Here is a 24,261-nt window from a genome sequence, read left to right as displayed (position 1 = left end):
TGGAAGAAAAGAGATCTTGTCTAGAGGGAAAGACTGGTAATAAAGTAACTTAGAATGAAATCAGTCTTTTTATTTAGAAGACCTGTCATATCAGCAAGAATAACTCTGTGATTCTGCTTTTTTTGCAAGGCTGGGTTCTTCTCATTGTATAATAGCATTATTTTGTCTTTTAAATCTCAGACCAAGAAGCCAGGCCACTGAAAATGCAACCATATGCCAAAATAGGCAAAACATTTAAGACCATCCACAAGTCCCATCTTCATCCAGCAAACAGAAAATGCAATGCAATTTACAGTCTTTTGATATTTCTTTGTTTCTCATGGGAAACTAGTTGATGTTGATCAGCTTTCATTGGCAACACTCATGGAGAGTTTATTAATTTTAAGCCTTGATGCCATTGGGCCAAAGCAAACTTTCTATAAGGATCACGTTAGACTAAAGAAGAGCAAAGTATTGTATAGACATCAGGATTCATTCACTAAATGGAATTCAAGAACACTGACACTTAAATGTTATGTATTTCTTATTTTAAAACAGAACCCTCTTGTCAGCCTCAGGATTTCCTAGATCTTCAAGCTGTAGGAACACACAAAACTAAACAACAGTCTTCCACACCACTAATTTCTCCTATCACATAATATACAAAAACACAACTCAAAGAACATTATTATTATTTGAATATACTCCATCTTCCTTTCCTAGTCTTGTTGAAAATCCATGAATTCAATAGTTCATATGTGAAATGAGGCCTATATTCATCCACTCAGTGGATGCCAACTTAACACTTCTCCCTGGATACCCAGTTAACACTTCTCCCAGCTGAGAGACAATTCTATCTGGAATGGCAGAGTTTGCAACTACTTTATGTAGACTTAAAATAACATTACCACCTGTAGTTTAGTGAAAGAAACTGACAGAAGGAGTAGCTACAGAAAAAAATCTGCCCTATGCTTTGGACAAAAACATGCCCAGAACACAGGGAAGAAAGAGGACATGGAAAATTAAAGTGATGGGAAAGATGATATTAAAAATAAAGGAAGAAAAGCATAGAAGAAGATGGTCAGAATGATTGACACAGAGGGAATGAGACCAACCTGTAAATTGGTTAGTAGGTTCAGGTTTAGCAATAGGTTTGAATAGATCCATTATGCTAGAGGCCCAAAGCAACTCTTACAGCTCCTCCAAGGTGTTGTAGCTGCGTGGTGCCACAAGACATTATGACATTATTCTTGAATATTTATAGTATCCTCAGTGATGCTTGTCCCCAGTACAGACACCAAAAAGACATATGACCTGCACTGCTTGATTTTACATCTAGTAAAGAGGCCCAGACATCAGTGGAGAAAGAATATGCATTGATTAACTGCCGGATAGAAGTGCATGAAAAGCCTTATGATAACAAATACTTTGTGCAACAGCACTCATTCTACTTGTGTGTCCAAAAACAGGAGATTAAAAATAGATAATCAAAAAGGTTGGAGGGGGGGTGAAAAGAATGAGGATTTGAGGAGTTAGATGGCTAGTGCTGCAGTTCTGAGTTTAATCTACAAAACAGCTTTTGTCTAAACAATTAGATTTTTCTCCTCCGAGCCATTCATCATCTCAGATATTTTTCTAATTTTGACTTCTACCCACTAGAGAGCAGAAACCCTCTAAATAATTATCATCTAGGGATTCCTTAGCTGGAATTTGGACCGGTCTACATAATTCCTCCAGACAGTGCTCCTTGACTTTTTCCCATAGACCTCACCATTGCAATGCAATGCCTGGAATGCCAGCCCTGTGCTGCAGAAAATGGGCGTCTGTGCAGCAACATCAAAATCAGTCAACGGGCGCCAAGACCGAGAAAACTAACAGTGTACTCACACTTCTGTATCTGCACAATAACTTGTCTCTGAGATGAATTTGAAAGGGATAGGAGCAACCAAATAAGTAATTACAAGGTTTTCTAAGTGATGATGGATTAGCAGTCTCAGAGGATGAAGCCCTTCCCTGATCTACAAAGCTGACAGAGCACTGGTGACAGCACTGGCAGCTCTGTCAGCCCACCTAGGTACAGAATGATTTCCAGTTAATGTTTGGCTACTTTTTATTTTCCATCCAGGGTGCCAGAATGGGATAGTAGTTTTAGTGATTCTTCTAGTAGCAAATCACCAATCCCATTCACAGCTTTGCCTTCTGCATATTTGTGGAAAATCAAAAGAACTGCATTCCAACATCAGAAAAACGACTGAAACTCTACACAAAGAAGGCTTCAGGTAATGCATCATTTCTTCCCCTGGCTAAGTCTCTATGGTTTCTTGCAATACACAAGCACAAATATATCTCTACTAACTTTTAGTCAACATTCAACCACAGTAAAGTTTTCCTTTCTGTCTATATGGTATGCATATGATTTTCACTGCAATACTGAGTGATTCAAAGTTTTAGATCTCACAATAAACCTGTAAAAAGAAAGGAGTAATTTCTGCTCTCATTTTACAATAGGCTGACTGTAAAACAGGGAAAATAAATAACTGGTACAGTCGCAGACATGTTCTGTGACTGAAGACCTTAGATGGGGGCCTCCCAGTGTGTCAGTGGAACAGCTTTATTATTTTTTTTTTTTCTTTATAGAGGGGAAAAAAAGGACCACTTTCTCTGCAATAAAAAAAATTATTCATTTCCTAGAAATACAAAACCAATTTCTGTAAAATTCTTTCAGTGGTATGCTCTGAAAAGGAAGAGAGGGCAGTGACCAATGTTGCAGATGATAAACTGCTGCCTTTTCTAGAAATAGCAATTCCACTGCTGTCAAATTCTTTGCTTGAGCCACAATCAAAGCACACACTTCACACAGATTGAAGGGGCTTTTTATGTGTCCATAAATGACACCTAAATGACTAAAAATAATGGGAGGAGGAGGAGGATGTAGAAAAGAGAGGCAGCTTCAAACAAGTCCCAAATACTGTCTTGTTCTAAGTATACAAAACAACAGCAATATCTTTGGCATCCTACTTGAACTGCAAGTAGGGTCACCTGTGTTTGGTTATTGAGCAAACACCTGTGAAGGTCATATATGGAAAATCTATATGAAGTTAATGTAGACACTGATTTATCAGCCCCCAAACAGTACAACATTCTTACATCTTCTTCAAGATAGATCTAACAGAATTTCAGACAGACATTCATGATAAAGCCAAGCACCTATAATCAGAAATTTCTACTTATGTGCCACAGTCGTACTAATGCAAAGCTTAAAAGGTATCCACTTATCTACTTTCTTCATTCATTTTAAAGAGGAAGATACTCCTTGTATGCATTCAGAATTGGTATGTGGTATGGATGTCTACCCTCTGACATAAAATCTCGAGTCTTCTTGACTATTTGCACTTCTTCTACGAGGAGTCTGTGGCCTAAGACTCATGAGCAGACCAACCAACTGCAAACCGAACTCTTCTAATTTTATGACGAACACTCACAACAGTTACTCCATTCTCAGAAGTGCAGATTTCTCTGTGGATTGATTTGTCACTATTTTCAAATACCTGCCTCAATACACAGACTGCCTGGTTGTACATAGCGGTCACATCTTTGTGTGCTCTCTTCTGGTGCCCTGGTTACCTTCCCGGTAACCTGTCCACAGGCAAGCAATAATGGACCACACTATCTATGTAAACTTTATTGCTTGAGCAGAAAAAAAAAAAAGAAAAGAAAAGAAATAAACAAAAAAACCCTATAACCCCCCCCACACACATACAATTTCAGCAGTTCAATCTTGCCTTTACAACTGCAACCTCTGGCTGACATGCAAACAGCCTCTTCTAGGAATAGGAAGCTGCACTACTTCAGTGAGAGGTACAATTCTGAACAGATGCAGCTAAGCCCTTACAAATCCCTGGGTAGACATAGTTATTTCAGTTTGAGAGCTTTGAGTGTGAATAAGTTTGAACACATTGAAGACGACATAAATCAAAGTTGCCTTGCCTTCAACTGGGTGATTTCCTCCGCTTAGAGTTCCTTCCACTTTGAGAGAATGGACATAAATCAATCTCTCAAAGCAACGCACACTGTTCACTGCAGTGCCTTTTCTTAAGGAGAGAAAAATGAGCTTTTTTCCACATATCTGCTTGTGCAGCTTAAAAGTTTGTTATAACAACAGGGTGCTGGGTGACTAATTGTAGAACATAGAAAGTCAGTTTCTTTCCAATTTAAACGCAAAGGGAAACCTCAGCACTATGGTAATAGGAAAGTGTGGTGACATATGACAAGTACCCACAAGCATGTGCCGACAGTGGGGTTTTTAGTATGACTTGGAGAATAAGACTATGGGCTAGAGCAAAATTCATGGGAGATTTCTGCACCTGCACTTTCTGCTACCTCCACACCACGCTCATTAGTGCAATCAAGATGATTAGCTCTGTTTCCTTTGGGATGTCTTTAGATGACCCATGTGAAGGTAGCCAGCTCAGCTACCTGAACAGAAGTCATTTCAGTTGTATGAGATACAGCTGAAGACAGCTCAGCCTTAACAATACAGACAATACCATGGCTGCAGCTGATCTCCCAGAAGTAATAATCCTGAGATCACTCTGTACCAGAGAAGAACTACTAGAGAGAGCTTATGTCTGCTCAACTGGTCTGAGTGTTTGAAGGACTGGATCTTTTTCTTGAAAAAGTTTTCTGCTACTCTTTCCTCTGCTATGGAATACCAAACACCACACAGACAATGCAACATAAGAAGCTTGTCACATGCTTTGCACAGTCCAAAGATTGACTTCCAGCCTCCAGAATATAAGTGAAATTTGTCTACAAGACAAAAGCTGAACTCCATTCATATACTAACATCCCCACTGGGGATATGGTGTTCTATGTATTATAATATTCACTTCTAATAAGTAAGAGAACATCCCATATTTATGCCTTCAGATGGCTGTATCAAGTAGTTAGACATTTTAAAGGAGACCAAAACCAGAGTAACCATTCATAGAATCATAGAACCATTCCGTTTGGAAAAGATATCTAAGACAATTAGACCCAGTCTACTTCACCAGAGTAAATACAAAAAAGCTCTCAATCTCAAGAGTTTCATTCTGGATGCAGGGTGATATAATAGAAGGCAACACACAGGTAGCACTAATATTAAACATTAATAAATAAGCTACTAAAAACTATCAAGTTTCTAGTCATAAACAGTTTACGAAGGGATAGAATATATACTTAAACAGAAACCAGTATGTTAATGGGTTTTTAATTACCATGACTATTGAGCAATGTTACTGTCAACTGATACCTATAAGATACATCATTCGCATCAGTAACTTTATTGTACCTCCCTGTGATCACTTATCAGCCCTTTATAAAATAAACTTGGAAATAAAGTATTGAAGTGGTCTTAAAGGAGGGTTAATCACAAAACCCTGGAAGAGGTTCTTCAGGATTGCAGCCCATACCTGTCTTGGTCTCAAGTTCAAAAATTAGTTCCAACAGACAACTACTTGTCTTGGTCAACATGCATGTTTCTAGGGAGACACAAAATAGAATTCTGAAGGTATAAAAAATAGTTAAGTACCCAAGACTCATAAGTTTTAATAGGATTTATGCACTTTCTATCTTTGAAAAATTCTTTGAAAAAAGTTTATTGTCTTCAAACACTGAAAAGAATCAGGTTTAAATTACCTTATTTTACTCCCAGTTACACTCATTTTCATTTAAAGATGACATAACACTCCAAGAATGGACAAAATACTCTAGTTTTTTTACGTTATTTTGAGATCAGGAGAGCAGTGAATGTTGTTTATCTGAACTTTAGTTAGGCTTTTAAAACTTGTCTCATAGCATAGAACATCCACACAGAGAAATGGATTGAAAAAAACCGTCAGGCCCACAAAGTTGGGTCAGGGGGTCAGTCACTAGTGGTGTACACCAGAGCCAATACCGTGACCAGTACTTTGTAACATCTTCATTAATGACCTGGGTCATGGAAAAGCCCACCCTTAGCAAGGCTGCAGGCACACAGAACTGTAAAGAGGGGCTGAAACACAGGAGTTCAACAGAAAGAGGTCAGAGATCCTTCACCCTTACAAAAATTCAAACCTCAAATGAATACAAGCACGACACACCGGCTCTAGTTGACCCTGCTTTGAGCAGAGGGGGTGGACTACAAAATCTCCAGATGTCCCTTGCCACCTCAGCTGTTCTGTGACTCTGCATTTACAATAAAGTTTCATGATGACTACACATCGATACATCTTGCAATAGATGTAGAACAAAAACAGTGTGCAAACATTCGAGCCATACAATCTTCCATAGTCTGAAACGTACCACAGGACACTTCATGAGATAATAACTTCTCTGTTGAAACCAGTCTAATCGAGGTTATGAACAATGCACATTAATAAGGTTTGCTTCTAAAGAATAAGTTTCAATTGTACTGTGATAAAAAATCATCTATTGGAACAACTATTTTTAAAACCTCATCATCCTACTTGAAACTGCTTTAATTACTGCCTTAATCAACATCATGACTTACAATACAACTTGCAATTAACATATGGTAAATAGCATGTGCCAATTAGACTATCATGTGCACTGTACATCTGATTCCTGTTTTCACTGGAATGCAGCTATTTGTGCTGGATCTTGTCCAGAGTCTCTGCTTTGGCTTCTAATGCTCTTTAGATGAGCAACCCTCAGCTTTCTGCAGCATTTAAAAGGAAGACAAGATTCCTGCACATATGAATTAGGTCATAGATAGGAACCTTGAAAGGAGGTTCATTAGTCTTTTTTAGAGCTCCAGTACAAGAAAATGAATCACAGAATACATCTACTTCATTGCTGCATATTGTCATCACAGGCAGCAAAGTTAAAACTGTAATTATCACACATATCCCACCATTTCTCCTTTTGTTCCCTGTCTATCATTTCCCTTTTCTTCCCTTTTCTTTGCTAAACTTCATGGCCTGGAAACAAACACTGGCATTTTATTTAATAATTCAAAATATAATCTCTGCTGTTGCCAAGTGTCTTCTGTAGATGGCTAAGGATTCACTCTTCCCAGGGCAACCCCTAATTGCTCAGCATCTTTCAGGACAGTTTTGCACAGAACCCACGGCTTTTGCTCCTGGAGAATCTGCAATACCCAGACATACAGTGCAAGTCACAGAAGTAAGAGATGTGAAGCCCCCTAAACCTCTTGCACACTAGAAAAGCACAAGACAACAAAGAATTCTAAGCAAATGCATGATCAAAGCATGAAGGAAAACTGAGAGCTAGCTTAAAACTTTCATAAGAGTTGTGTTAACTTTCTAAAACCAAAATAATTTGAAGGAGCATGTTCCAAATTTTGGAGGAGAGAGGGGGAAAGCACCACAAAGTCTCTGCTTTTACCTGCTTCAGTAACTCCTGCTAGAGTGGCAAAACAATCTTTATCTAAGAGATTCCACAGCTAGTGAGGATGACAATTCTATTTAGGGTCCCATAAAAAAGTATGCTTAGGGAGAAAGCCACTGCCACAATTATCAGCCAAGCTACAGAAAACAGTTCAAGCCTTTGAAAGACACCCTTCTAGCAGCAAAAGAGAAAGTTGCGACCTAAGACTCAAGATGAGACTTATCTGCCTAACTCTGCCACATGATTTTGGGGTGAGACTGGGGACAGAGGTTTACCTCAGTGCTGCCTCTTACCCTACTGCTCTTGGATTCTCATCTGATCAGATTTTAAATCTTTGAGGCCTTGGAATGCTTTTCAACACAAACAGTGCTTAAGCTCCCCCTAAATATGGTACAAAACTATTAATACAGAAAATAGAAAGTGTTTTGGTTTCTTTTCTCTGGGATAAAGAAAATACTGAAAGTCAAAGGAAGCACGCAAAATTTTCCACGCTAATCAATTGACTGCGTGCTGTAGAGTCAAGGTCCATTATGAGCAATGTAGGCATTGTTTCAGTCTGAAAGCCAAGGCTCAGTTGTCATTTCCATTTGTGTAATGTACATAGCAAAGTTTTATGCGCTCTTGCTGTTGTCAAATACAGAAGGTGAAGAAAATGAAAACATGAATCACTGAAGTAATTTGCCTTCCCACATACAACCTCAGGCTGAGATGATGTCAGATTTCACCTGCAAAACAAGTTTGAGTGACAGCCACACTTGAGAAAAGAAAATCCAAAGGAAACTTATGTTTATCTAAAAATGGTGCTGATGATTCTACAGGCAGCATCCCTACTGCAAAGGCTTTAATAAATCAAGTGTTTGTGTGATACATGGCTATCACTGCTGAGGAGCTTCAGCCTCCCCAGAACAGGGAAAATGTTCCTGAAGGTTGTACTCTCTCCTATGCCAAAAAAATCCTGAAGAGATTATAAGACTAGCTGTCTTAACTCTCAAGATATGTAACTTCCTGCTTACAACAAAAATGTTTAGTAACTGCTATAATTTCTGACAGCTCTCAATCATCACAACTAAATTATGAATCATAGTATAAACATAAATAAAAAACCCTCAGGTCTCTTTGATTCTCTTACTGGAGTAAAAATGGGAAGGGTGGACATGGGGGTTAGTTATGCTGGCACTGTGCCAGCTGGGGTGCTGCTTCTGCCAGGGAATTTCTCTGCAAGATAGCTGTTGTTGGATTGCATCCTTTTTGCACCAAAGTGGACAAGTTTGGAACTGAGAACACAACCCTCAGTCTTGACCTTTCATCACGGTGGAAAGTCACGCCGTCGTTTTCAAAAATTATAGAAGTGCTTGGTAGAATAAAAGTCAACTTCCCCTCACTATATCTCCTCTGTAGATCAGAATGTATGCATACCTTACCTAGACTTAACAGATCCCACATACCAGTATTCATCTGGCTGTATCAAAACACAGCTCTGCTGCCTTCCTCTTTCCTCGTCGTAATCAAGCAGGTTTTGGCAAAAACAGAGGTTGGAGAGAACAAAACAATCAAGTGGAAGCTGCTTTCCTGACATTGCATTCCCCTTGCTCTTGACTTGCTGCTATTTCAGATGCCCCACTATTCAGTACAGTAGCCTCCAATCGAGGTAGGATTTGAAAAGAATGAGGGAAAAATTGACCCATTTTTTTCCACCTTGCCTATGACTTTTTAGAAAGAACGGTGAGGAAGGAACAAGACACCTTAGCTGATGTATTAGTGACTCCTGTCATTTCAGGGTAACCTTAGACTTGGAAAGAAATGGAGCAAGCTTGAATCACATTAAAGCCCTGATTTAGCCAAGTGCTTTGAAACACATGCTTATAGTTAAGCATGTGCCTAAATTCTTTGCTGAATTAGGACCTATGTTGGTAAAAGGGGCAATTGATTAATGGCTTCTGACAACCACCAGAAACTAATGAGCCACAGACCTCTGCTTTTTCCTCCAAATGACTGTACTTAAACCCGAAGGAAATTTCATTATGGAAACAGAAAACACTTATAAATAAATCATACACATCTCCTTTGCAAATAATAATCTTTATCTGTAATTAGTGGTAAACCAAAACTTCCTTTCATATGGTAATCAGAGACAGTGCCATTTGCCCTATGAAGCTGGTTACTCTTTCAAACCCATAAATTCCTCTCTGGAAGTCCATGGTTTACAGAAAGCTCTGTGAACCCAGCTAAATCAACCATGAAATATGCACATGCTAGCCAAAAGATTGCCTGACTGAGACAAACTTCAGAATTAATCATACCAGCACTGTACAATCCACCTAAAATGAAGAGCTCAGTAACAAGACTTGCTGAAACCTGCTTCATTCTGCTTCTCGCTGAGACACATTATGGGATCCAATCCCAGGGAATTCACACATTTATTAATTCCGCCACGAGAGATGCAAAAGGGTCCAGAACAGTGAGAGGACTATTTCAGTCCTTAAAGATGCAATCCAGCTCCCTGTTTGGCAAGCTGTTTGCCATCATGGAAATTTTCCAACTGCCCATGTGTTTTAGCTGACTTTGCTTTATTTGTATTTAGAGGCAGGAAAATCCTGTGGCCAAGGCACATCTACAGGAGCCATGATATTCAAGTCTGATGTCAATGTTACCTAAATATCATTAAAGAACTAATCTTCTTTTTCCTAGCACCATTACTACAGCAGAACACTGACATCACTTCCAGCAGGATGAAAGGAATCACTTATGTTAACACTGTGATGTTCTAACAGATACACCTAGAAACTTCAAAATCCTAAGTTACCAAACAAGGACGTTAATCTTTGAGCTCTCATTATCATGCATAAGGTATCTAAAATTATTCTCCCTTTTTCCATTTTTACATGTGTATTTCAATCATCTGAAACAGATTTTGAGAGTAGGTACATGTAACATAATGAAAAATAACATGAGAAACACACGATTGATGCCATACAACAAGACTTGAATGGGTGTTTACAGCATTTCAAGGGCAGAAATGGAAGTTGCCTTCGTGAAACATGACAACTGCAAGTAGGTAATTTCTTTCATTCACATCCTCTTTCTTGAAAGAGCACTAGCTCACCTGTAATTTTAAGGATAGCTAAGGTAATTTGATATCATAACTGGCTGACCAGTTACATCTAGACTGAGGTTGCATAATCACTAGGTTTGTGCGCAAGAATATCACCAAAGCATGCAAATCTGAACACCTATGATCACATTTTCATCCTATTAGTGTTACACCTCATGTTGTTGCCACCTGCATTACACCTTTGTACCAGTTGTGTGACTGCTTTGCAAGCAAAGGTAATACCTAATCCATGAAAAATCCGACCAGTAGGAAGTTAACTTGACAATTTACTTGCCAGCAACAGGAATCAGCAGTGAGAATTTGTATCACAGTTCCATCACACTAGCCAACTACAATGTTTCTAATCGATCACGATGAGCCCTAATGCACAATTAATCACTGAATCATGACTTACTGGTGAAATGGGGACTTCAGTTGCCACAGTTTTATTTAAATGTTTCTTGAATATCCATTATGGCCTTTGTAACAGAGATGAACTCTTAAAGGCAGCTCCGAGAAAAGAAAAGTGACATCACTAACTTGCCTGAGCCTCGGGGAAATGACCAAAACCAATTATTTTTTTTATCCACGGGAAAAAAAAAAAAATTAAGTTCCCTAGGTTTAGATCAGATCTCTACGGACCAGAAAAACTCTAGCAAGGCCTCAGAGGAAAGGGTGGGGAGAGAAAAGGGAAACCCTTGATTTTTTTGTTCTGGATTTTTTTGTTTTGTTTTGTTTTTCCCACAAATATACACAGATATTACCTTACTAAGTAAATGCTTGGTGTCTACACTCGTGTTTCACTGTGAAGAAGAAAACAAATATCTAACTTTATGCAACTGACTTATCAATACATTTGTTCTAGTTCGGAGCCCAGCTCAAAACATACTTCAAAGCCCATTTCCTGTTTCCATTTCATTCAATTAACATTTTGTAAATGTACATAACACAAAACCAGAATTTTATTAACAATGCCTAGCGGTCAGCTGAGGTCTACATGTTTACCACAGTGCCATGTGCAAGATATTCCCAGGTTCGGACAGAAAACTTTCAGCACAGTTTCATAAGGAAGACAAGGTGGTGAGCTTAAAAACATGTGTCCTTCCCCATTCAGTGCATGAGAAACTTTGAAACAGCAGGTATTTCCTTTTCCTAGCACAGTGAAAATCTACAGTGTATCAGTTATCACCTAAAAGGTAAGCTTGGATATTTCTGAAGGTGAATGCTGTAGCTAGGTTGTCACCAACCCAATAAAACTTATCCCTGTAACAAGTCTCTTCTGAGAATATTGGCCAGATTCAGATTGACTCACAGAGTTGCACCACAGACATCTGGCCCCATCCATCACACCCACACCTGGACAAATAATGTAAATAAACCTTGTATTCTTCAAAGGATTAGAGCCTTTTGTCTCCTTGATTATAGTAACAGACCCATTGTGAATTCTTACCATTAAGCTTTATTACAGTAACGAGTCCAATTCTATATTTCCTTAGCCTTGTATTTCCAAGGCTGTTTTCTCTAGTGCACAGTTACACTGACAGACACTCTTTTTCATTCCTCCTCTCTTTTCAAAAATAGAAAAAGCTGGCTTGAGTGGAATAAATGGCACAGCAGCATTAAAGAACATTTATGGACCTTTCCCTGTAAGACCGCTGTTCTAAATTCAGCATACTCGAAGCACGGCAAATGGATGTTAGGAGCTAACAACTTCTTTACTACCAATGCAGACATTCTCAATTCACTCCTTTAGGGGATGTATGGAATAAGACCTGTCCTCTTCATTAGCAATCATCTGAGCATTTCGGAAACCTCCATGAGGCCAAGCTGGAGGAGATCTGGATGATTCTCCCACTGCTATGTAAATTCACTTCAAAGACTCCAAAGTCTTTCAGCCATGGTGTAGCAAGGAGGATTAGCAGAGCAAGCACCTTGCTTTAAGCTGTTCATCTTATATGGAAGGAAGTGGCTTCCATTCTAATAATTCCTTTCAACATAATATCTTTCACAGGACTCACTCCACTTTCAACAAACTATGTTTGTTCTTCTGTCATAACATTACCTCCTCTTTCTCAAGATTTCTAAAATCAGATACTAAAAATTAATGTGAAGCACACCCATAGGTGTTGAATAAACTTGGCTCCAGATCCATCCTGCTCTCTTAATTTGTTTCTCTAATAGCTGTTCTAACCACTTGCAAAACCTCACTAAAGCATTTCATGCATGCATTTTCAGTTCCCTCACTGTGCTAGAGCTTGCCTCCCTATTTCAGCCTATTTTTTCAGCCTGACCTATCCTGTGAGGCCGCTTGGTCCCAATGTGGCTGAAAATATTAGACCGACCAAGCCATTGATAAAAAAGATCAAGATTCTTCACTGGCACATATTTTCCTATTAATAGCTTAAAAAAACCATGAAAGTTAGGAATTGCAACTGGAGGCATGAGTAACTAGTATCAGAATATGTAAAACCAGGCAATTTTCAGCATTTTGAGCATTCTTAACTCATGGGCTTAATCTCTCCAAAAATTATAATAATGGTTTGGTAATTGCTTTCACAAATGCTATATAATGTCTTACTAAATGAGGCAGTAACTGATAGCCCATAAAAAAAAAAACGGAACAAAACCAAAATCCAGGACTGACAGCGAATCACACTGCAGGAACAATCTCATATGGTTGGAAACACAGCAGTTACAAACAGCACTCCCTTCCTCTTGAGTACTGATCAGTTCCTGGCTGGAACAGTTCCTGAGTACATCTGCAGATATATATTACCCCAGAAAACAGGGGGATCTGTTGGAAGAGGGCAACAAAGGTTTTCAGAGATATAGGAAACGTGGTTTCCTTGGATAAGTTGGAAGGGTCAGGCTTGCTGAGCCTAAAAAAATGTAGTAAGTCTTTAAGTCTCACACATATATTAGAGAATGATAAACTCTTCACATCCACTGAGGGCAAGACTAGACATAATCTGCTCAAGGTGGAGCAATGGAGACTGATTTTCTCCCTTGACACCAGCAGTTTCCCTACCGATTGAGACACTTGGGAAAACTGTAAAGGGAAGGATTATTAAGGACTGTTACAGGTCCAATGAGGCAAACTGCAAAGCTCTGAATGGGACACTTCCAGAACAGAATACACCACTCAAAAATTAAGTAGTGACCTCTGGTTTGGGCCAATAGAATGAACTGGATTACTTGCCAACATTTTTTCTAGCTTATCTTTTATATTTTTTAATACTCCCTGCGTACTTTCAGCCTAAGTGAAGTGTGTGTCTTCAGCAAGAACAGCAATAAACTGCAGCTCATCAAAACACCACAGGAAGAAGAAGGAAGTGCACAGTCCACAGAAGCACTTGCAGAGAAGGATTCCTAAGGATTCAACTGGTAAGGCAGCATAACCTCATAGCCAAAAGGTATCAAAAATCAATGACAGATGTAACAAAACCAGAATGCAAGATACTTTGACCATGGACATTCTGCTAATATAGATAACAACCAAACCAACATTCAAAAACCCAAGCTAAAGCCAGATTGGGACAGCTGTACCAGTATAATGAACTCAAGATGCAGATTTTTATTTTTTTTTTGGCCAACCATACAGTTTTAAAGTCCATTAATGAAATTTCTTTTCTTTAAAGCAAAAGAATCTGAACATGAAAATTTAAATGAGATACCTAAAGACATACTTACAGGGATACTTCAACTTAGAACCTATTTCCTGTCCTAGAAACTCCACCCCTAACCACTACTGCTTTCACTTGAATTTCCCCACATATTTAATTTGTTTATAAAATTACTTTTCTTATTATTATGCAACTCTAGTCTGTTAATTTATTGGGATCATAAGCATAACATCAGTGATATCAGCTGTAGCTGCCACTCTGCCAGCATCAGCATTCTGTCTCCAACACTGGCTATGAGATGTCTAAAGGAAGATGAAACAAATCCAAAACTTACTATCAAATCATGCAATAACAAGTAGGATAAGACAGGAGAATTCTTTTTCTAATCCCTCAGCATTCAGCTTACATTCTGGAGCATGAGATTTACTTACTTTTAACTTCGCATGCACATCTACATATATGACTCTATATAAGAGTCATAAAATAAAATCTTTTATATCTAAGCTACACAATCAAATTCTTGGCAAGCTGATTAAAATTCTGGAACAGATATGAGCTGGGGGCGGAAAATCAGCAATAGGAAGACTTCTGCCCCAAAACACAAGTCAATGTAGTACTAACTCGAGCTCACTCTGCTACATGACACAGGCATATGGAAGGAGGCATATAGGAAAAAAAAATAATTAAAAAAAATTCAAAAAAATCAAAAGCAACACCATTATGCTGTCCCAAGTACAACATAGGTGGGCCACAATCAACGAGTGCCTCAAAATAGCTGCCTTTTATACACATAAACTAGCAGACTGGATCCAGAACACAATCGGATCTCAGCTTCATGCTGCTGTCTCACTTCCAGGAAAGCAAATCAAGCCCAAAAATCTCCTACTGGGTTATTTGGAAGTTCATTGAAGACTTACAAGTTTAGCTCCAAGCTGTAGCCAGCTTGTCCAGACTCCTACTCGGGCTTGGACTCTCTGTGAGTTTGGATTCTCTGCAGTCCCAGCCTTCCAGCAATCACAGCCATATTCATTTCATACAGGTGAATACTTTAGCAAAGACACCTAGATTTAAAAGACACCATCTCTGAGTGTCTGAGACCTCTTTAGCTCAAATCAAAACTGTCTTTTGCCTATATCAGCATAGATAATATTTAGACCGTAGCAGGGTTTACCAAATCAGCCATCAGAAGCCTTTTCTGGAGACCAAACTCTCTTTCTAAAGTCTTCTTCTAAACAGATTCTAAGATCTCTAGACAAGTCACTCCATATCTCTGCTTCCTCTCTGCACATGCCTATTTTTGTCTATTTTAAGTTGGAAACACTTCAGTCAGGAATTACATCTCACTAAATATTCACATGAACAGAATCCTGTAGTGTCACTGAAATACAAATACACCTCTGGTATAACCTAATACATAACAGAACAAAATCTGATCTGGGTCTGTCATGTCAGGCCATTCCAAAACAGAGGCACAGAAAAACAAAGCTGAATTCCTGTATCTGCTCACACAGCTCAATCCATGAGCCCAGTACTGTACTGGTGGTTTAGGATTAAACCAGGGAAAGGTCCACATGCAGATGCCAGTAACTGAATTAGTTGTGGTGCTAACAACAACACTATGGCAGGAAGGATTTCTGCTAAGGCTGCTCAAAGCCGTCCAAAACACAGGCTATACTTTCCCCAAGTGCAGTGTGGGTCAGTTCGGTTTCTGTGTCATGTTACCCTGCCACAATCTCCCCTCTCACTGCTCAGGAGATGCTGTCCTCTGCTGATAAGTAACCATGGTTAAAAATATGCCTTAGTCTGGTCAAATATAAATTCTATACAACTTTTTTATTTTCATATTCTTTATAAGTGGTCATTTGGGGAGGATTGCTTCGTGGAGGTGTTTTTCTGCTTGCTCATTTTATGTGCAAGTTGGACAGAGTAGAGAGCAGGCCTTTAGGTCCAAATCAGAACCTCCCATGTTCCTCTCATAGTTAAAGCTGGATCAGAGTTCAGATGAAATAGTGCTAACATTTCCAAACTGCTCTCAGAATATTTTCGCTGGAATATCTTCTGGACAGTAGCTATTCTTGGGAAGTCTATCTAATGCCAAAATTCCACAGAAATGCTTCTTGCATTGAACTATAGCCCTGCAGCAGAGCTCCTTTCTGCACTGGATCTAAAATAGGAACCAACAGAAGTGTTTCCCTCCCTATTATGCCCTCCCAATTTCCCTCAAGTGGATTCAGTACTGAGGCTGCATTTCCATTTATTTTGTTTTAGTCTGGTGTGGGCATGGAAAACAGTCACCTAAAATATCCTCCCTCTTACCCTAATAGCTCATGCACTTTTGCACATCCTCCTTATACTTTTTAAACCTCTCACACACCTTTCAGTCCTTGCCCATGGCTACAGTCTGTGGCAAAAGCCTTCACCCAGGCAGTAACTTTTACACAAGTGGTTTTGCAATCTTTCAAACACCAAATTCTATAAGCAGATATATTCAGTGAGAAGTTCAACTACCACCAAGAATGCTTTTTTCAACTGTTTATTCTCAGCCACCTCAGAGCATTCATTTCCAAATATAAACTTAGCTTACTAAAACTGTAAATCGTGGATGGATTTGTAAACCTCAGGAAACTGAGGAACTGAATTTCTCAGCTAATATAAGCAGTACTGGACTGGTTAAAAAGACTGCCCATGAGTTAGCCTGGCTTTCAGATATGCTACAATATTCAGAGCCCCTCACTAGGTATATACCAACAATAAACACCAGTTCCTCACATATTAACATCCACTGAATATTTCTGCAATGAAAAGTTCATCATCTTTTTGTCTCACAGGTGATGGGTAGAGGAGAGTTGAAAAAGTCTGCCTCCAGCAGCATCTGCCTCATGCAGCAGTGTATGATGCAGTTTTCTTTAACCCAGTAAATCCAATGCTCTGTCAGTGAGTGGATTATCAGATCAGGTTTAGAAGAATAATTTGTGATGTGTCAGTTTACATGAATTCAGAGCACATGTAAAAATCTCTCCATGTTCCACTCCTAGCTCTGCTATATTTTTCATGATATCGCATTCATTTTGTGCTGTCATAAACACACCCAATCAAAAGGCAGGCTCACTTCTTTTTCCAAGACTGTCAACTGAATGTATTCTTGCTTGTGTAGGTCTCTCAAAATAAAAATCAACAACTGGGTAAAACAATGAAACAAATTTGGACCAGTTAAAACCGTATTCTCAATGGGTCTCTAATGAATTTTACAGAGGTTACATTCAATATAAAGTTCATCCTTTTCACTTGATTCAGTTTCCCTCTTTTTTTAGCAAAGCAAAAAATTATTATATACAAACAGAATTTTTAACAATGGCTCTCCTTCATTTCAACAAGCCTGGACAGCATAAGCTTACAGGTCATGTAATGTGGTTTTCTGCAGCCATTTACCCAAATATTTTACATTTCCACTTTATGTTTTCCAAATCATGTACAAACTTGAACCAAGCCTTACAGCCTTACCAAATGTAGCTACTACAGTGTTATCACCTTCTAACATACCGAAGATATGAGGGTCAAGCAGTCAAATTACTTGTACAGGATCTTACACACCACCATCAAAAAGCTGAAGGGTCAGAACCAACGTGATTGTAGCCCTCCTGGCAGTACAGTGCTGTCTTTAGCTACAAAACACTGGCATGGATTCAGCCATTTCTTCATCTTCGAAAAATGTTGCCACAATTTTTAATCAAAAGGCTTAAACTTGGCCTTGTTTAATTCTGGGTTTTAGTAGTATGTGTCAAATAATGCATGATGTGGTAGCAGAAAGAGTCCATGCAATATTAAATGAAATACAAAGGCAATCTCACTGGGCAGAAAGATAATATCCCTAACACAGCTCTGTGATGAGCATACCAGGAATACTTTGCTCAGCTCTGGAGAACACATTTCCTGAATGACAATAACAACCCAGAGGAAGATCACAAGAAAACCATAAAAGTGTTAAGCAAGTAGAGAAGGACTGACTTACAAAGAGATTAAAAGAGCTATGGATTCATCAACTAAGTCCTAAGTAGGGGACTTGACAACAGTCTGCAGGTACTAGAACATTAGTAAGGGCAAAGAATCATTTTAGTGAAACAAGAGTTTACAGCTACAGGGAGAAGTATTAAATTAAACATTAAGAAAACATTTACGGCTCAAAAAAGTAATTTTAATAGCAAAATCTTACTAGAGTGTAGGATGGACCTGATAATATGCTTAACCAACACTACTGCTTATCAACTTTTCATCCTTTAAGAACGTAAAAATTGTCAGCTAAACCCTGAGAACATTCTACTTTGGAATTTCTTCAGTGGAATATTCGATTCGTCACTGGGGAAATTTCAACCATCCTTAACTCTGAAGCAACACAGATATGTCAGGCCTGTTGCTTTTGCACTGCTCCAAGTATGAAGTACAGCACTGACGAGGAGCTCCCTGACACGAATGGACCCAGGCTGCATGTTCATGAACAATGTCCCAGTGGGGCATTCGCCGGTGGCTCCCATCTCTCATCTAACCATCCTGAAAAATAACCATGAAAATAAATGCCACATCTTGTTCTAGTTGACTTTTGGAATCATTAGCAAGGAGGAGGGAACTGAAGAACTCAATATTTACTATTTTCTGTTTCTCCTCTGTTTTCTCCAGGAAACAGGACAGGTACATAAGTGGACCTTGCTGACAGTGTCAGGACACAAAAGGCTCCATGAGCCAACTTCAAACAAACTTTGAGAGTCACCAATTCAGCCTTTTGCCCTGCCCCTCTACTGGGATCTGCCAAGGCTTGGATGAGTCAGCAAAGGGAATGGGTATACTTGTTTTTTAGCCAGTTGGGTTCACTTCACTCTGCTTTTTTGCCTGAGTAATAGCACAATATATAACTAGTGGGCTTTTACTGGGATCTGATGTACAGAGTGATCAACATCTATGGATGAAAAGCACAATAACAATGTCCTTTGTCTTGGGAAATGCTCTTTTTTTTTTTTCCTACCAAAATTTAATGACAATTTTTAAAGGGTTCTCTTTGCCTTATTTTATTAAATCTGATATTTTTTAAGAAAAGCAGTGGCTGTCTACTCCATAAAATATGGGCACAGGCAATGAGTACATCGAGGGCCTATTGCTGGCTGGCTAATTTCCATGTATCCTAATATGGTTAAGAAAATGTTTGACTGGAGCCCAGAGCAGAGCGCCAAACTTAACAACTCTGCAACAAGCAGAGTGCCACAGAATCCTCTGCTTAGACTCTCTGTGCAGGGCGTGCAGTTACTGCCTATTCTCATGAATTAGACCCTAATTATACTTCTACACAGTTACACAACCCAGATCCTTTTGTTCTCTCTCCCCTGCCAGTGAAGATTAACACTTGCTGCCGTACAAGGCCTTCAGAGGTAGCAGCTCATTGGAGTGTTTCCCTTCTTGGGCTAGATATACTAAGGAAATCCTGGGTATCCTGAGGATATAAAAGCACACTCACTGTATGAGGCACACTGCATTTGTGTAAATAGCGAGGTTTTCAAGGGCTCCAAAGTAACAACACACTTTCTTAATCTACTGATAATGTACACATGAGATATTTTACAATATGAAACCTATATACAGGGCAGGTATTTTCCTCACTATCTGTCTTGCTACTGCTGCCACTTATGAAACTTGGCAAGGTGCAGTTTGCTTACCTGTCTCTGAGCCCACTGAAAAATAAATTTTGCCCACCTGTGTTACATGTTTGCATTTCTGCCTTTCAAATTTTGCTGGGCAGCAAGTGGTTTAGAATTTTTGAAACAGTTAAGCCAAAAGAGGGTGACAAAGAAAATGAATGACATTACTAAGGTCAGTCTTCAAGTCACACTTCAGTCTTCTCACTTATTCTTTTATCTAATGGCACCAAAATCATTGCAAAGTCTGATAACAGGGATTTGGTGTCGGAGGCAAAGTGGATCATGGAGTTTATATCAGCAAAACAACTCCCTTCAGGTCTTAAAAGAGCTATACTACCTTGATTATGCAAAAGGGTTAGCTGGCCTCTCCCAGATCATTTCCTATGAGATCATATGCAGACTTGGAAACAGAAGGGACCAGTTTCAGGAAGTTTGGAAGCCTTTTATGGATTATATTAACAAGGTACAAGCTGTTCCCTAAAACTGATTGTACATCAAATTCCATTGCAGCCACGTGCCCTTGGTTGGAATGCTAAAGCATATATGATAGTACCAACAACCACCAAAAAAAGCAACAATTCTGTCATTTAATCCCCATGACCTTTTTTTCTTTTTTTTTTGCATAGTGGGTATGAGTTGTAATTTTTCGGGATGCAGATAGCACACAAGACGTTGCAATGGTAAACTTTCAAGTATCCTACAGAGTTTAGTTGCAACTTTAGTTAAATACCTGTCTTATTCAGTAAAAATAAAAAGTGCTACACTGCATGATTTTGGAATGATACCTAGTAACTATTAGAAGTAAGTTTTGCTTTTTCTTCTCTGGTAAGTGCTAACAGAAAAACAAATCTACACAAAACTAAATCCGTGCTTGAAAAATACCTTTTCTTGCTATTTGAGGCCTCACCTAATGTATTTACTACCAAACACATTTTCCAGTCAGTTCACTTGCTATACATTTACTCTACATTACTAGAAAGTCCACCAGCAACTGCATTCCTTTTCCAAGAATTAATGCTGTGCATTTTCTTATTTTTTAGAATTTTGCAACTAGACATTATTTTCCAGGGGACGCATATGGATGAGGCAGATGTCCTATGTACACCAATGATTCAGCAGACCCATGAGTCTATAAACACACCTCAAATGCTGTAATTCTGTTTAGAAGTGTGACAGCATTTATGAAGGCTCTAGCCTCCAGGATCTTTAGCAAGGCTTATGTATCATTTGGGTTTCACGTTAACTCTTTGGTGATGCATAAATTGCATACTGAGCTTTATAAGACCTGGACTGTGACAGGCTGAATTTCACTGTGGGAGGCAAGCTAAGCTGTTACTGGAATTAGATAACTTTCACCTATTTATTAGCAATTATATCAGTAGATTTTTCAGTTGAAAGTAACACAACATTTTCAAACAGCATCTCTCAAAGAAAAGTTACAATCTTCCCTTCCGATTTACAGAAGGGGAAGAGAAGCATGGATAAATGAAATGCAGTTACCTACCCAAGGGCAACTGGTCATTCAAGAGCAGCACCTCTTGCCTCCCAGTTAAGTGCTTTGCCCCACGGAGTTGCACTTTTCTCCTACCATTGGCACATCATTGATGCTATGGCTGGAGACCTAAAACACTTAGAATTAACAGTCCCCCACCATTAAACTGCCATCTCTTAATAGAAACAAGACACATTTTTGTTCTTGTTGGGACTGGAGAGATATAAGAAGCACCTGAGCAGAGGAATGAAAACCTCATAAATTTATTATAATTATTTGCTATTTGTTTTGCTGTGCCAAAGAGGATGCAACAATTGAAAAACAACTGTTGCCTTCGCTTCATTTGTGGAATAACTAGCCCTGGTACAATCTTCTGGGAATCCATCCTTAGAGCCTTGCTCGTTGCTATTTATAACTGAGTAAATATTAGAGGATTCACATCTTTTTCCCTGAAAAAACAAGACCTTTGGCCTTAACATTTCTTTGGAAAGTGTTTCAGAGAAGGCTGTTGCCCTGCAGCAATATTTCCTTCCATTAAAATTCCCTCTTAAAATATATATGGCACAAAAGAGGAACACTAGACCTCAAATATACCACAAATATGAATAAGTCTGCCTGCAGGCATTTGGAGACTAGGAATTTGCCCAAAACATTATTCTTAAAGAATTAACCAACTCTCTGTCAGCATAGTTAACAGTCTCAAAAAAAATATTTACTTTGACACGCCTGTGTCAGGACAGCTCACCAATTGAATATTTCATGGTTTTTCACTGCTTAGTGATTAATTATTCCCAAGGACAGCAACTGGAGCCTTTACATTTTTGTGTGCAAATAAAAAAAATTTATTTGGGAGCCAATACTGTCCAACAACCTAACTTTTAGGTTTCAGCCCAACTAACCCTGCCTCTTCTTTCCCTCATCTTCTCATACAATCTGTGACACCCAGAGGCCAGAAGAGCAGGCAAGCTAAGGCTGACCACACAAATTCAATATGTGTTCAGGATTCTTCTCTGCTTGGGACGCTTGAATTTGCCTGATGAACACCAGTAATCATAAAAGGCAAACTAGAAAATGGTACAAGATAGGCAACATGATTCAGAGACAAGCCTTTATCTGCTATTCACTCACTGAAAGTGAATGTGGACAGAATAGCCATCAGCTCTGCCACATATATGACCATGACTTCTTAGGATGCTTACAAAACATTACCCTTACGGGAAAAGCCAAGATCAGATGTGTGATATCCCTCATCCAAGACAAAGCCCTTGACAGCGGCCAGTCATTTCAGAGAGGTAAGCATTCAAGGCAAGTCCTTTCATCACCTCCTCCTGGAGGTTAGCTTCTTCACTCAAATTTTAAATACTGTTTAATTGTTTTCTTTAGTCTTCACTACCATAGCTCTGTATATTGTATCACTATTTAAGGTAAATATTCCACCCTTTCGGATCAGTGAATTTGCTATACATGACATCATCACCTCAACCTGTGTAGTCAGAATGATGGAGTTTCCCCATTCTTCCACTTGGAGCAATTTGTGCTAAACAGCAATTATAAAACAAGTGTAGCCTGGGAGCATTTATTATCATCATTGCTTTGCAAGACTCCTATCAAGTGCTGAAGCAACAATCTTTTGAAAGCCTAATTTCCTCCCACCTGGCAAGCAGAATTTTTTTACGTGTCCCTATCAAACTAAAACCAGAAGACCTATGGAATATAGAGTCATTGACTTTGCTAACATATTCATCAATATTATTATCTTAATGACATATAATAGTCTCCATATTCAAACTTTTCACCTGGAGAAAGACTAGTATGGCTGTTGAGCTGACCTGATTATCTCAGTCTGTACCCTGAGTCTGTGACTGATGTGTGTGCAAAGATGTAGGTTTAATGACAAAGACACATAAGAGTTAGGCCTCTCAAGGGAAAAAAATTCTCCCTTTCCATTCAGGTAATGTCCAGGGAGCAGTGGAGTCACAACTTGGAAGAATTTCTCCAGTGTTTCAGAGCTAGATTACCATGCACATACGTACTTATAATCCATAAACAAAACACTAAGTAAAGGAAAGATCAAGGTGGAAAATTCACAAATACACAAGTAATTTCTGTCAGTTTAATCAAGGACTACCACAAAATACCTTCCAAATCAGGCTGACCATTAACCCAGAATGACCTCTTTCCATACAAGACTTTGAGCTTTAAAGGAAACTAAGCTAAAATTAAAGTGCAGCTTATGATAGCAATTGTCTCAATTGAACAGAAAATAGCTCCAGAAAAAAAAAATCATAATATAAGCACTAATAGCATGTCTCACCAGATATGATGCCCCTGAGCCTGGAAGAATGCTGCCTCTTCAGCTCACAAGGAATTCTTTGAGTAACCAAACTGTTATCACAGGAACTGGAAGGACAGAAGTGTTTATGTGGGATAAAGAAGAGGGTACCAAAGGCAGAAAAACTTCACAGTTAGGATGATCTAGAAAGCAGACCAGATCTTGATCCTTGCTGCACTTGGTAGACACTATTGCATCAATGACTTTGACTTGCAGCTCATTTTCTTTTCCCAATCACTTCTCTGAAACAAAGAAACTCCCAAGCAAGAAAGGGTAGACTTCTCCAAGCATCTTGAGTCCCATTAAGGAAAAGAGTGGCTTCCACTCACAGGAAAAACTGCTCCATTCACCTGATCCTGCTGTCATGACCTTAACCCAATCACAATGTGATGTAATCCTGAGAACAGCCTGGGAAACATCAGCCACAGAACTGAGAACGTTAATATCCAAACTGCACCAATTAATATGGAGCTAAACCTGATTAAGCTAAACCCCATGAGTCAATTCAGAAAATAAAAAAAAATCTGAGGGAATTCCCTGTTTATTTTGGCTATCGACCAGCACAGTTCTTTGATTGCTGGCTGCCTTCAGTCAAAGATGCAAAAACATTTGGCTACTTCTGCATAGCTGCTGGATTGCATTCACACACTTTTCAGTGACAGGTTTTTTGT

The 24,261-nt window shown here is 39.0% G+C and overlaps 1 protein-coding gene across 5 annotated transcripts in view; it reads right to left on the bottom strand.

The window, feature by feature from the left end:
• The window catches only part of CALD1 (caldesmon 1), a 196,550-nt gene that overhangs the window by 131,140 nt on the left and 41,149 nt on the right, over window positions 1-24,261 (bottom strand). For 2 of the 5 annotated variants that reach the window (XM_027659567.1, XM_027659580.1), the window contains one exon: window positions 23,573-23,658. The exons of 2 other annotated variants lie outside the window; for them this stretch is intronic. The gene's annotated coding sequence lies outside the window, so the exon portion shown is untranslated. Of the gene's footprint in view, window positions 1-23,196; window positions 23,277-23,572; window positions 23,659-24,261 lie in introns of those variants that run through there. One more of the 5 variants, XM_027659588.1, reaches the window with a different exon arrangement.

Source organism: Corapipo altera, unplaced genomic scaffold, assembly GCF_003945725.1.
Source record: "Corapipo altera isolate COAL_440 unplaced genomic scaffold, ASM394572v1 1, whole genome shotgun sequence".
Classification (NCBI taxonomy): Eukaryota; Metazoa; Chordata; class Aves; order Passeriformes; family Pipridae; genus Corapipo; species Corapipo altera.
Note: the sequence above shows the minus strand (reverse complement) of the source record. Positions and strands in the feature narration are given on the sequence as shown.